Source organism: Sciurus carolinensis, chromosome 9, assembly GCF_902686445.1.
Source record: "Sciurus carolinensis chromosome 9, mSciCar1.2, whole genome shotgun sequence".
NCBI lineage: Eukaryota > Metazoa > Chordata > Mammalia > Rodentia > Sciuridae > Sciurus > Sciurus carolinensis.
The window spans coordinates 95643407-95657751 of NC_062221.1; the positions used below are offsets into that span (position 1 = coordinate 95643407).

The 14345-nt window shown below is 33.0% G+C and overlaps 2 pseudogenes; both read right to left on the reverse strand.

The window, feature by feature from the left end:
* Nucleotides 1-469: 469 nt before the first annotated feature.
* LOC124993711 (olfactory receptor 183-like) lies at nt 470-7293 on the reverse strand (annotated as a pseudogene).
* Nucleotides 7294-9491: 2198 nt separating this feature from the next.
* LOC124993712 (olfactory receptor 186-like) lies at nt 9492-10447 on the reverse strand (annotated as a pseudogene).
* Between the last annotated feature and the right edge of the window lie 3898 nt (nt 10448-14345).

Below are 14345 nucleotides of genomic sequence, written 5' to 3' on the forward strand. Positions count from 1 at the left end.
ATAATTTTTTAAAATTAAATAATGAGCCAGAACCCATGTAATTGTGAGAATGTGTTCAACCAAACACAAACGTGCCAACCACCCTGAAAGAAATGTGATGAGTCTCTAGTTTATACCCCTGTATTAGTATCAAAGACATCATAATCACATCCTCCTTAGACAATGCGATCTTTTCCATTTATAAAAGTGACATTAAAGAACACACAAGCTATAAAATGTTTTCATTTGCTTTATTCTTTATCATAGTTTGACCTGAGCACTTAACTAAATACCTTATATATTGTTAAAGGACATAACAAATATTTAAAAAGAGGTTTCTAGATACTAAAGACTAAGTCATTTAAAAAATAAGACATTTGTAACTGTAAAACTATGTACATGAACTAATAATACCCAAATATCTTTCAAGAGTTTGCCACTGTTTTGGTACAAGGAAAATGCACTCTAGTATACGATCGAAACATTCCCTTTAATGTTTTGTCAGTGCATCTATGACTTGCTTGTTTCTCAGGCTATAGATAATGGGATTTAACACAGGGATTATAACCATGTAAAATAGAGAGAATATCATATCCTGATCATTTGCTTGTGAAGATACAGGATGCACGTACATGAAGAGAAGGGGGACATAGTATAAGTCACCGAAAAGAGATGGGCTCCACAGGTGGAGAAGGCTTTTCTTACACCCTTCTCAGACTTGTTTTTTATAATTGTAAAGAGAACTAGTGTATAAGAGACAAAAAATAGCCACAGTGCTGAAAACCTGAATTGAATCAGAGAAAATAAAAATTAAAAGGTAGTTAATAGAAGGATCAGTATAGGAAATCTTTAACAATGCTACAATGTCACAGTAAAAGTGATGTATTATGTTAGAATTACAGAAGGTCAATTTGAATAAAAACCTTTCATGAAGTATGGCATGAAGAAAGCCACCTGCAAATGATAAAACTACTAGATGTTTACACAGGCTATTGGTCATAATCACTGGATAATGTAAAGGGTGGCATATGGCTGCATAGCGATCATAAGCCATTGCTGCCAGGAGAAAACATTCTGTGGTTACACTGACTGCAAAGGAAAAAAAATTGAATCTTGCATTCAGTGAGAGATATCATCTTGCTCTTGACTAATAAATTCACCAGCATATTTGGGGTCACTGTGGATGATATCCAAGCATCCACAAAGGCTAAATTACCAAGGAAAAAGTACATGGGGATGTGAAGGTGAGGGTCATTCCAGATCAGAGAAATCAGACCAAGATTTCCCACCATGGTGATGAGGTAGATCCCAAAGAAAACCAGGAACAGTGGGATTGCCACTCTGGGTGATGAGGGAGTCCTGTGAGAACAAACTCTGTCAGCAAGTTGCATTTTGCTTTTCCATGTCCTCATTGGATGACTCCTGAAATGAAATGCGATCAATGCAAAGGAATATACAGTAAGCATTTAGAAAGTAAAAGTATTAGAAGAAAACTAAAAACAAAACCATATACTTACAAGCATCTACTTTATATGCGCTTTTTACACGCTAATCCATGGAAATTGTGTGGAGAGAACTTTAGGAATAAGAATATGCAACAATTTCAGTTCATTAAATATCCAGAAATAAACAGATTTAGGAAAAAGAAAGTCATTCCAAGCATATGCTATATTTATGTACATAATAATGAGGGTGTTGGATAAATCCTGAGTCTGACACATGTGTGAAGGTTTGAGGAAACTGATCTTTCCAAATGCAGTACTATAAAATGACTCAAAGACATAAGAAAAACATAAACTTTATTTAGCCAGTGATAGGCATGCATTGAAAACTTTTAAGATACATAGAGGTCTATAAATTCTCTTTTAAATAGTTATTCTGATAGAAAATAGCCTGAAACAGAGGTAGCAGGATTCAGTTATACCAATCAGGAAGTTTCTTATATTGTTCAGTGATCCAAAATCAGATTACTTAACTAAAGTAAAAAACTTTACCACAAAAATATGGCATATGAGAGATTACTGTGGAAATGGACTCCATAGTTCAAGAATGAGATCTAGGACTGCTTATTTTGTAAAATGCTATTCAGGTGCTCCACAATCTTGGAAAGTGATTTGCCCATAGACTTTAAGAGTGATGAGGGGGAAGAGAAATTTAAGAGTTCAGAATATACAGTTAATTGGACTGCGAGACATTAGATGGGAGGACAATTGTCAGTGAAAGATAGCATAGTCACATGGTGACTTAAAATGAGACTGAGAACTCAGATTCTTAGCTATTTGGAAGTAATATCCTCTAAAAATACAAGCGATATGTAATTAGTAGTAGTACATCTGTCTTATTAGACAAAAACAGCATAGGAATCATTGAAAGTCCTATGCTTTGAAGAGTGTGTCATATGTAAAGAGGAATAGAGAGGAAATAACATATATTTAACAGGTTAAAAGTGTGCATGTACCATTTATAGATATTCAATAGCTGATCTTTTCTACCATATAAATCTTGATGATGAACAAAGACTACTAGCCCTCTACTAGCTAGAAACTCACAATCTATCCTTATTGCACCTAGAGTGAGTGCACTAAACCTAGATTTGGTCAGTAAAACCAACCCACCATACATTTGGAATTTGGAGAATAGTAAAAGGAAGAGGGGTCAGAGAGAATATTGGAACTGCAGTCAAGGCAGAAATATTAAGACTCCAGTAAATGTGTCCCACACTCAACAAAGGAATTAATAGCATTAGCTATAACACTAGACAGTTATACAGAAGTAACAGCAGACTTCATTGAACCAGTGTTGGGAAACAATTTTGACTGCTGTTCTGTTCATGCCCATTTTTACAGATTATTTCTCCAATCTCTCTAGCCTTTCTATGATGGAGAGTCAATATCCATTCTATAAATTCAATTCCTGTTATAAGCAAGAGTCTGATTCAAACAAAAAGATGTAAGGGAGAGACTAGAAAAAAATGTTCTGAGTAGAGTGATCAGAAAAACAGGAGGAAAACTGGAAAGCTGAGTGACATGGCTTGGACATAAAAAGAGAGAAGATGAGCAAATGTTCTAGTAGGACAGTGAATCAACAGAGATCCCTGACCATGGAAATAAGAGATTTGTGGTGGCTTCAGTGAGGGCATTGTCCAGTTGGGTATAGATTAAGGTCAGAGAGTAACCAAAACTGGATGCAAAACAATTGGCACTAGAGGGAGGACTCCAAGTGACAAGAGGAACAGTTGTCACATGTCTACTGCCATGGACAAATGCAAAACATTTATATTGTAGAATTTTCAGTGAAAGTATTTCATAATAAGGAGAAGAAAAGGCAGGAAGAGGAAAAAAGGGAAAAGATGTATTTTAAAAATTGAGTTTTATAAAGAAAAATGAAAATGAAAAGTACATGCATGGGTAAGTGTGTGAAATATGAGCCAAAGAAGAGGAATAAAGAAGTATAAGAGAAAGGCTGAGTAAGAATTAAAGGGAAAGAGTCAGAGCCTTGAGGGAAATAAACATTTTAACTTTAACCTCATTAAAAGTTGCAAATTCTTACTGCTACAATTCAGTTTAATTTCCTATGAAATTTGTGTATGAAAGAAAGATCTGATATTTAAATTTACATACAAAATTGTGTTGCTTATAAATACACTAACACTGCCTAAGAGTTCTTTTCTTACTTAAAAGTTGCTTTATCTTTGTTATTGTAGTGATTAGACGTGATTTACACTAGAAGTTTTGTTGATTTTGATAACACAAAAATCAAAATAACTGCCAGGTCAGGCATAGTGGCCCATGCCTTTAATGCCCAAGGATCAGGATGTTGAGGCAATCCCAGCAACTCAGCATTCTGAAGCAGAGGGATCACAAGTTCAAAGTCAACTTCAGCAACTTTGCGAGGCCCTAAGTAACTCAGCAAGACCCTGTCTCAAAATAAAAAAGAGATAGGGATGCGGCTCAATGTTTAAGCACATTCCTGGGTTTAGTCCCTGTTACAAAATTAAAAAAAAAAAAAAATTAAAAAGACTGTTGGGTGGTCAAAGACAGGCAAATATTGTTTTCTTGCTTTAGATATTTCTGGACAGAAGGTGGGTCGCATCACAGAAACCGTGATGGGAACTGAATGTGTCAAGGGGAAAATTTTCCCAATACCCTGTAAAGCTTTAAAAATATCAGAGTAGCCATGTTGTCTCTGACCTGGACATTTCCAAGGACCTACAAAATTTATGATGATCCTAATTTGTGTCAGTTACCAAATAGCTGAACTTACTTAATCTTTATATTTTGAGGAATGTTTCAGCTACATGTACCCTATCACATTTTAATGTTATGTAAGACCGTGTCTATCTCCAGTGGAATACTGGCTTGGGTTTTTTTTTTACTGATCCTGCATCATGCAATTAGGAAATCCACTGTGTCTGAATAAAATGGTGTTTACTTATATTTTAATGTAGTTTGTAATTTTCTTGGCTAGCAGCTTTACTTGAGAGCACTTTCATCTCTAACAATCATCTTTCAATAGATAATTTAGAGTCAAGGTTTTAAGCTGAAACAGGTTGTATGAAAAACCAACACTAATAATTCAGTGGTCAATGTATTCTGATTTGGGATGGACATCATTCCATGTCATCTCAAATCACAAAATAATTGGAAATTCTCAAATTCTGCTTGTGTGTGGATATACTTTTTAAGTCATAAATACTGGAGAGAGCACATTTTATGCATATTTTCTGATTTTATAAATGTACATATATAAGATACATAATTTATGTATGTATGTGCATATGTATATTCAATAAAAATATTTTGGAAATCAGTGAAAGAACAGAGGAGCTAATGCTTGACATCTTGAATTTTTTAATCAGACTATGTATTTCCTTAAGGAATGAATCTTTTTGTCAAAATCAACCAAGACTTGTAAAGAAAAATTATGATTGAATCTTTAAACCCAGTTTCAAATTATTGCTCTGATCCACCAAAATATCTTTTAAAGTCTTTACAGTTAGGTTAACAAGGTAATCAAACAGCATTAAAAGGAACAAATCAGTCATTCAGCTGGCTCTTTTGCTTATCCAGACTTAAGTCATGAAAATAGAGTACACAGATAATTCACTAATAGTTCTCCATTTTCACTTATCTTTTGGGTATTTTGTAAACTCAAACATATATTATTATAAATTAACAAAATTTTTAACTTTTCATATAAAGAATAATGACTGTTACAGAAATCATTTCTGTCTTACCCATGCCTTGAATGAAACTGTGGAGATCCATTAAAGTTTAGGCTCTGTAAAGTAAGAAAAACAGAAAAAATACAATTGCAATACAAAAACAACAAAATACAGGTAGCAATTCTTGGCACACCAATTCATCTTTAAGGTTTAATTTCCCAAATTGAGCAACACTGTGTATATACATTTGTATTTTAAGAAAGAATCAACCAATTGCACAACTATGTGCTTTTGGCTAAAGAGGAAGGAGTGGGAACTAAATTCCCAAGAAAACCTGAGGATTCCCATTAGGACACAGTGAATCTTTTCTACTGGGCATTGTGTATTTGGACATTCTACAGAGAAGCTAAACTGTTCCTCAGGGTATTACAGATTGGGATCATAAACATTAAGCCACTATAGAGAGTTTTAGCTCTAACAATGGTTATCATACTGTTTGCCACCACAGTGCACTTCGGACATGTTAAGATAAAGTTTAGTTTATATAAAAATGTACCATTCTGAGTGCCTTGATTTGTGTGGTTTTATATGAGCTCATGAAAATGTGATTTTATTATGGCCAAAGAACTAGATTCTACTCAGGATTCAGCAAATAATAAAGTTGTCATTATGAAAACTAGCTCTTTTTCACATGTACTTTACCCCACTAGTATAAGCCTGAATCTAATGAGACATTTCACTAGGCTAAGGTCAGAGATAGGAGCAAATGAAGGGAAAAGACAAAGAGGCCTCTATGGGAGGTAGTATACAACTCCTCTTCCCAAACTTTAATGCCTGTAAATTTCATGGAGACCTTGCTAAAATGCAGATTCTTTTCAGTAGTTAGGGACTGGAATTCAGGAGTCTTTATTTCTTACACAGTGATGCCTGTGGACATTTGGAACAGGCAGGTGATTAATTGAGGTTTTTTATCTTTGGAGAAACTAAAAATTGTAAATGTGATTGTCCCATAAAATATGAAGCAGGGAGGAGTCAGACATGGCCCTGGGAGACAGTACAATAAGATTACACAGAACTTAGACTATGATAGGGATTTTGCTGTTTATCCTAATTTAGAGAAAAACTTTTGAGGAATTTTTACAGAGTCACATGCCCAGATTTTCCCTTTGAATATTAACAGAACTTAACAAATATTAATTCAGGAAAATAGCCATAATTGAATTGCAGATTTTAGATTTTATATCTGAATGCTGCATGTAAATAGCTACACAGTAAATTCATATTGTTGTTTTAACTTAACCTTCATGCATAAGTGAAAGAAGAAAGGGTATATTTTGGGAAAGACTCATTAATTATTTGAATTTAATTCCTTAGAATTTTGCCAGTGAAAAGGAAAACACATAGAAAAAGAAATTATATATATGTTATTATATATATTATCATATATATATGATATTATATATATATGATATTATATATATGATATTATATATATATGATATTATATATATATGATATTATATATATATATATACACATAATATATAAATTGATTCACTGACTATTCTGCAGACAGGTGGAGTAAACAATTTGATGTGCTTGGTTAGGTAGTGACTATCCTAACCATACTTAACGTGACTTGCCCAGTAGGTGGATGCTGATACATAACGGGGGCAAGGAGTGAGGGAAGAATGGAGGAACTTTGGATTGGGCAGAGGGCAATGAGGGGAGGGAAGAGGATGGGGGTGGGAAAGATGGTAGAATGAGACAGAAATCATTACCCTATGGACATGTATGATTTCATGAATGGTGTAACTGCACATCATGTACAACCAGACAAATGAAAAGTTGTACTCCATTTGTGTACAATGAATCAAAATGCATTCCACTGTCATGTATAACTAAATAGAATGAATTTTTAAAAAGCATGTAATTATTTCTTAATTATTTCTGTTGCCTACTTTTCACTAAAAAGTTCAGGGATAATCTTTTGAACTGCATTCAATTTAATAAATAACTAGATAAATTGTGATATCACATTAGTTTTAATTTGCATGTTCCAGATTTGTAATGATGTCAAGCAGGTTTTCATGTCCTTATTTCACATGAATACATACTTCAGGGAGTTTTTCCTTTGCAACTTTGTCCATTTTTAATTGGTTTATTTGATTTGTTTTTATATGTTGAGAGCCTGTCATGTATGAAATACATACAAATCTTTTATCAGATATGTGATTGGAAAATATTTGGTACATTGATTATCTTTTCCTTGTATAAGATATTATACAAGACCATTGTACCAATGCCTTTGTGCAGATTGACCCAGGGAACAAGAAGTAAAATCTATTCTCCTTCAAGGTAAGTTGGAAAAATTTTTATGAACAGCACTGTCAGCTGTATTATATGTGCTTCTTCAGTCATTTTGAGTGGAACAACACTATTTTCATACAAAGCATAACATTTGAGGTAGACCCTAGGAAAGAATACCATTTCAATTGTAAATTAGTTAGGGAGGTATTGAAATAAACAAGGAATCCTCTCTGGAGATAATTGAATAAACAAAGCATAGAGTAGAGAAAGTACAGTTTGTCCAGAGGTTTTCAGTAACACATTTTGGCTATAACATAGATTGCCTTAGAATTTTAGAGAAAGTGATTCTAGAGTTATGACAAGGTTGTTTTGGAGAAGACATTACATAATTCAGGGTGAGCAAACAAGTTAAAAAAATATGTGCATACATATAATCTGTACATTCACAAGAGGAAATATACATACCTATATATTTATAATCATATATATTCATTGAGATCTAAATTTATATACCACATATATATATATATAATCTACTAGCAAGGCATTTACTAAAAGTTGTTGAAGAAGTATATAATCTTATGTATAGTAGGAATCATCTGGCTGCAACATTTGGAAATAGGTATAGGATGAAACTTTAGGGAAATAAGGTATAAGCTGAATGGAGGAGGTAAGTAAATGGAATTTTGCAAAACACACAGATGAGTAGTTTTTAAAGTGAGATCCTGATTGGTATCAGTAGGAACGTGTATGGAATTTCAATATTAAGAGGAATGACAGGGTGACTCAAGAGGCTGAGGCAGGAGGATCAAAAGTTCAAAGCCAGCTTCAGCAATTTAGTAAGACCCTGTCTAAAAACAAAACAAAAAGGCTTGGGATGTGGCCCAATGGTTAAGTTCTGCTGGGTTTAATTCCTGGTTCAACAAAAAGAGAACAGACAGGGGCAGAAATGCAGATGGCTCACTCACACTCATTGTAAAGAGTATGGATTATGAGGAAAGCTAACAATTAAGGACTTTTCAGGCCCTTAAATATTCAAACTAACTCATTTTCATGTCTTTTCCAGGTACACTCTAGGCACTATCACATTATGTCTTCTGAACACTATTTGGTCTTTGGTAATACACATTTAAAGTCACTGGTTTTTGGTAATGCACGTTAATAATTTTGAGATGTTTCTGAATTCCTTTTCTTGTTTACATTAATTTTTTGTTTTTAATTTCCAGAAGACTGAGACAATTTCCTTCACATTCTAACACTTTTCATCTCTACTCCACACTAACTTTATTCTTCAATCTCATGTTAGCTTTCTGAATTAGCGAAGCTTTTCACATTGTATGGTGTCATACAAATCAAGCTGCAGAATGCCTTTAGAGACATCACAAACTAAGATGGACAACTCACCTCTTCTTATTACTCATAAAACAGACTGAGGTAAGAGCACCATTTTAGAATTTCGTTCTGTCTTCACTGTCAAACTTTTTTAATAATTACAATCCAATTTCTGTTTATTTCTCCATGAGATATGTTTGTTGACTTTCTCCAAGTTTAAGATCAACTAATTCTCAATAAACCAAAGAAAAGGAATTTTCTTGGACTAGTAGATTTTCTGGGATTTTTCATCTGCTTAACACAGAGCTAACAACAAAATAGAGTAGTGGTGATATGAATCACCAACCTATACAACACTGCTGATTGTATTATATATCCTACTTAAGTTATTTGGAAATAAATTATACTATTTTAGTACTTAATGAATTAATAAAGTCACATTAAAGAACACATAAGTAAATAAAATATTTTCATTTATTTATGATTTAATTATTTTTATGGCATGTATATTTGATAAAATTCTTTTAATATTTTCAAATTAAAATATCACTATTTTAAGGATTTTATTAGGTATATCGCCTTGTCACTAAAATACTTAAGGGGTTGATTTAATCAGAGTAAAATAAAAGCTAGACAATTTAATTACAAAGAGCTTGAAACATTTTCCCAAACAAAGACATATCCAACTGGAAAAATTCTATGAGTTTCACTCTAAAAGAGATATATTGCTATAAGTTCTAATCTTTTTCTTCAGTATTTTTGTCAGTGAATCTATGACTTGCTTATTTCTCAGGCTGTAGATAATTGGATTTAACACTGGAATTATGACTGTGTAAAATAAAGAGTCCATCATACCATCATCTGCTTGTGAGATGCAGGAAGAACATACATGAAGAGAAGAGGACATAGTATAAAGACACAGATAAAAGGTGGGCTCCACAGGTGGAGAAGGCTTTCCTTATGCCTTTGACAGACTTCTTTTTTAAAATTGTAAAGAGAACTAGTGTATAAGAACCAGAAACAATCACAATGGTGAATACTTGAATTGAACCAGACAAAATAAATACCATTAGAAAATTAATAGAAGGGTCAGTACAGGAAATCTTAAACAATGGTATAATGTCACAGTAAAAGTGATGTATTATGTTGGAATTACAAAAGGTTAATCTGAATAAAAAACCTTCATGAATTAAGGAATGAAAAAAGCCACCTACAAATGATAACACTAATAGTCGGATGCATAGTCTATTGGTCATAATTACTGGATAAAGTAATGGTTTGCATATTGCTACATAGCGATCATAAGCCATTGTTCCTAACAGAAAGCATTCTGTAGTTCCACCAAATGCAAAGGCAAAAAATTGTATCATGCATTCAGAAAGCGATATTGATTTGCTCTTAGATAACAAATTGACCAACATATTGGGGGTCACGGTGGATGATATCCAAGCATCTACAAAGGCTAAACTCCCAAGGAACAAGTACATGGGGATGTGAAGGTGAGGGTCTTCCAGATGAGAGCAATCAGACCAAGATTTCCCACAATGGTGATAAGGTAGATCATCAAGAACAGCAAGAACAAGGGGACCTGCAGTCCTTGCCCGATCTGTAAGTCCTGTGAGAACAAACTTCTCTCAGCAATGTTCCATTTTCCTTTTCCATGTCCTCCCTAGATGTTCCCCTGAAATGAAATGAAATAATGTGAAGGAAAAAAATCACTAGGATTTTAAAGTGTATATTGGCAAGAGAGAGTTGATTAAACTGTAACTGTACTTTTATCAAAACAACCTTTTAATTTTCTTTCATATTATTCTAACTGATGGAAACTATTTGAGGAATTAAAAATAGAATAAATACCTTTAATTATAAAAATGTGATGAAATAATCTACTCTTTGAAAATATTCCCCAAATGATTAAAATGCACATAAAATGATCAGTCTGTGTGTGATCTGACACTGGGAGTGATGTAGAGAATAAATAGATTCTAAAGATTTCAGAAAGTAGTCACTAGGACTTAGTCACATATTCAGTGTGAAAATAGTATTTGTGAAGGAGAGGGAAGTCACTTAATGACTATGCAATGATTATGCAAGATTGACATTGAGAGCTCAGATCCATTGACAAGTTTTAAGTGTGAACATTCTCTCGATACCCAGGTAAGAGGTACTTCATGACATGATTTTACTAGTGTAATACAAATAATGACTTTGAAGCCATTGAGATAGGTAAGGAAATAGTTATAGATTATTTGTCCGTCAAAAGAATACACAAACAGTAAGAAAGAAGAGCAAATAAAAAGCTTGAGAAAAAAGGTCATAAAGGTCATGGATGCCATTATTAGACAGTCAACACTTAATCCCCTTTTCTATGATATTATTCCTAGAGATAGTACATTTGACCTAGGTTTGTTCACGCAAATCCACCCAACCCAGATTTGGCTATGGAGAATTGTAGACATACATGAACAAAAGCCAATTTTAGTGATAAAGGCATCTCAAAAAAAAAAAAAAAATACCAAGACTCAAAACTATGCATCCCACATTCATATCAACCACATTGAAAATGAGAACTGTGATGTAAGAAGTTCAATAGCAATAAGAGCCACCCTGTGAGAAAATGATTTTGACTACTGACTGGCTGTCTTGCTTCCTTCTGTCCTTATCATTGGAGGAATCCATCTGATTCCTTCAATTTTTTAGATTAGATCCAATTTCTATTCAATAAACTCATTTCTTATTTCAAATCAAAACCCTTGATGCTCAAAAGGGTGATGCAGGACAGACAAACCAACACTGAGTAGGGTGATTAAAGAAAGAAGCTAGAGGGAAACTAGAAAACTGTGCTGTAGACATGAACAAAGGAAAGTTATTAAAAATTATAAAATAAAATACAATGCAATATGTCAAAGTAAGTGCTCCAGGAAGAGAAAAATTAAAGAGAGATTACTGAGTACAAAAATTAAGACAATTTTAGTTGCTACGGTGGGAGCACTTTCTTTTATGTAATAGAATTAAGGTTAATAAAGTAAATTAAGTAAATAACAGGAAGGAAATGGGAAGCAAATGGCACAGGAGTGAGTAAACAGGGCACTCCATGAAATGCAGAGAGCAGGTGGCATTTGTCTGCCACTCACACTAAGATTTTTTCTCCTTTAACATATTTAAACAGAATTTTCAAAAGAAAGGAGAACCAAGGGGAGGACCATGGGGGGAGGAGAGGAGAGTAATACAACCAGAGAAGAAAAGAAACAGAAGTGGAAAGAGAAATTTGGGTGGGTGAGAAGAAAATAAGAGGGGGTAAGAGAACATGACAAGGAAAAATGAAATTAGACATGGAAAAATGCAGGAAAGACAAACCAAAGAAAAGGGAAAGAAGGAATATCAGAAGATGCCTGAAAAATCAATGGGAAAAGTTCACATTTGGATTGAAAATATGTCTTAACCCTAGTGTGTTCATTAACTGCTGTCGGAGAATCTTTCCCCCTTTTTTTTTTAATTTCAGTTTATTTTCTGTGACATTCATTTATAAGTAAGAGACTGACTTTAAATTTTATCTTGCTCATAAATATATTGACACTGCCTGAAATTTCATTCTATATTTAAGTGTTGTTTGATCTTTTATTACAGCAACTAGATTTCTCTAGAAATCTTGCTAGTTTTATTTGAGAGCACTTTCTTTTCCACCAGGTTTATTTTGGAGGAATAAAATTAACCAAAGAACAGATTCATGCATAGAAAACATAAAGAACACATGTCAAGAATTCTACTTACTTTTACTTCTTTTACTTTTTTTTTTTTTTTTTACTTTTACTAAAGTAAAATTTATATGGAACAAATTTCCTTCCATGAAATCTCAAATTACAAAATAAATGAAATGTTCAAATTGAGTTTCATGTGGGTACTTTTTCAAATCATGAATGCTTGACACGTACAGGATGGACATGTTCTGCATACTTCCTGATTACATGCACATCTATGCAATTAGTATTGCTATACATAAAAATATTAAAGAAAATATGTGACTTCTATAAATGTTCAATTCTACATATATTTCAGTATTTCCATCTCTCAATATTATATATTATAATATGGATATTTTATATAATAGCTATATATATTATTACTATATTATGACCTGTATTTGATACATTAATATAATATACATTGAATTATGTCTTATTCAATTGATAGATGAATGTACTTATACATATATTTATGTATTTAATGGAATATATTCATTTATATATCCATATACACTAGATATTATGCCTATATGTTTATTCAAAAGAGGAGAAGAAAAGAAGAGTAAATATTTCTAATAGTACTTAAAAGTTTTAATCAGAAATGTAATTACTCAAAGTGGTTTATTATATTAGAATCTTCACAATATTTCTTATGTAAGAATCATTATGCCTTGAATCTTTAAACTATTTCTGAGTCCTTCAACATTCTAGTTCACCAGAACTTATAAAGTTACTATTGCTGGATTAACAAGATAAAGTCGTTGTTACAGTGTTTTGATTCATATGGTCACATGCTTTTAATAAAAGCAATGATGCAGATTCCTTTCAAGAGCCAAATCACATTAATTTATCTTACAGTTACTTTTTCCTTATCCAGATATGTCATGAAAATAAAATATGATTACTAATTCTTATTTTTTTATTCACCCATGGCAATTTCTTAGTTCTGGAAACTAAATCTAAACTTATTAAGTTCATAAACTTAAACTTATAAATCTCAAGTTCTTTACAAAGAATTATCATATTATAAAACTTTTTATCTTTTAACCAGTGTCTTGTAAGAAGTTATGGAGATCCTTTAAAAAGGTTAGACTTTCAAAAGTAGAATTAATTCATAATAGCAAAAAAGTGACAATAACAGAGGTAACAATTCTTCCCACATGAATTCATTTTCAAAGTTCCATTTTCCAAGCGAAGAAAATTATTTCTTATATAATTATGCTTTGAACCAAAGAGTCAACAAGTTGTACAGCTCTGGTTTGCCAAGAGAAAGAGACATGGAGAACTACAATTCCCAGGAGGCCTGAAGAGCTGTAGGACAAAGTAAAGATTTTCAAATGGGCATTGTTGATTTGGGTGTGTGTAAGAAACCCAGGTCACCCCACAGGGAATTGCAGACTTCAGAATTATAAACATTGAGTCACTGTAGACAACTCTAGTTTGAACAATCGAAATTTTACTTTATGCCACTGTTTTCCACCATAGGGGATACTTTTGACAGGTTTATGAAAACTTCAGCTTACATTCTAAATTTGACACTCCTTATGATCTTATGATCTTGACTGAGCTAATAAAAATGTGATTTTATAAGGTCAGTGATCTATATTCCCTTTAGGAACCCATCCAAAGTAAAGTTGTCATGAAACTGCAGCTTAAATTTCAAACATATATCTAGCTCCCCCACTTTAAACTAAATCTGATGAGAAGTTTTACTAGAGAAAGTTCAGGGGAAAGAACAAAGGATAAGTAGGTGTGGTGGTGCACACCTATAATCCCAGCAGCTCTGGAGCTGAGGCAGGAGGATTGTGAGTTCAAAG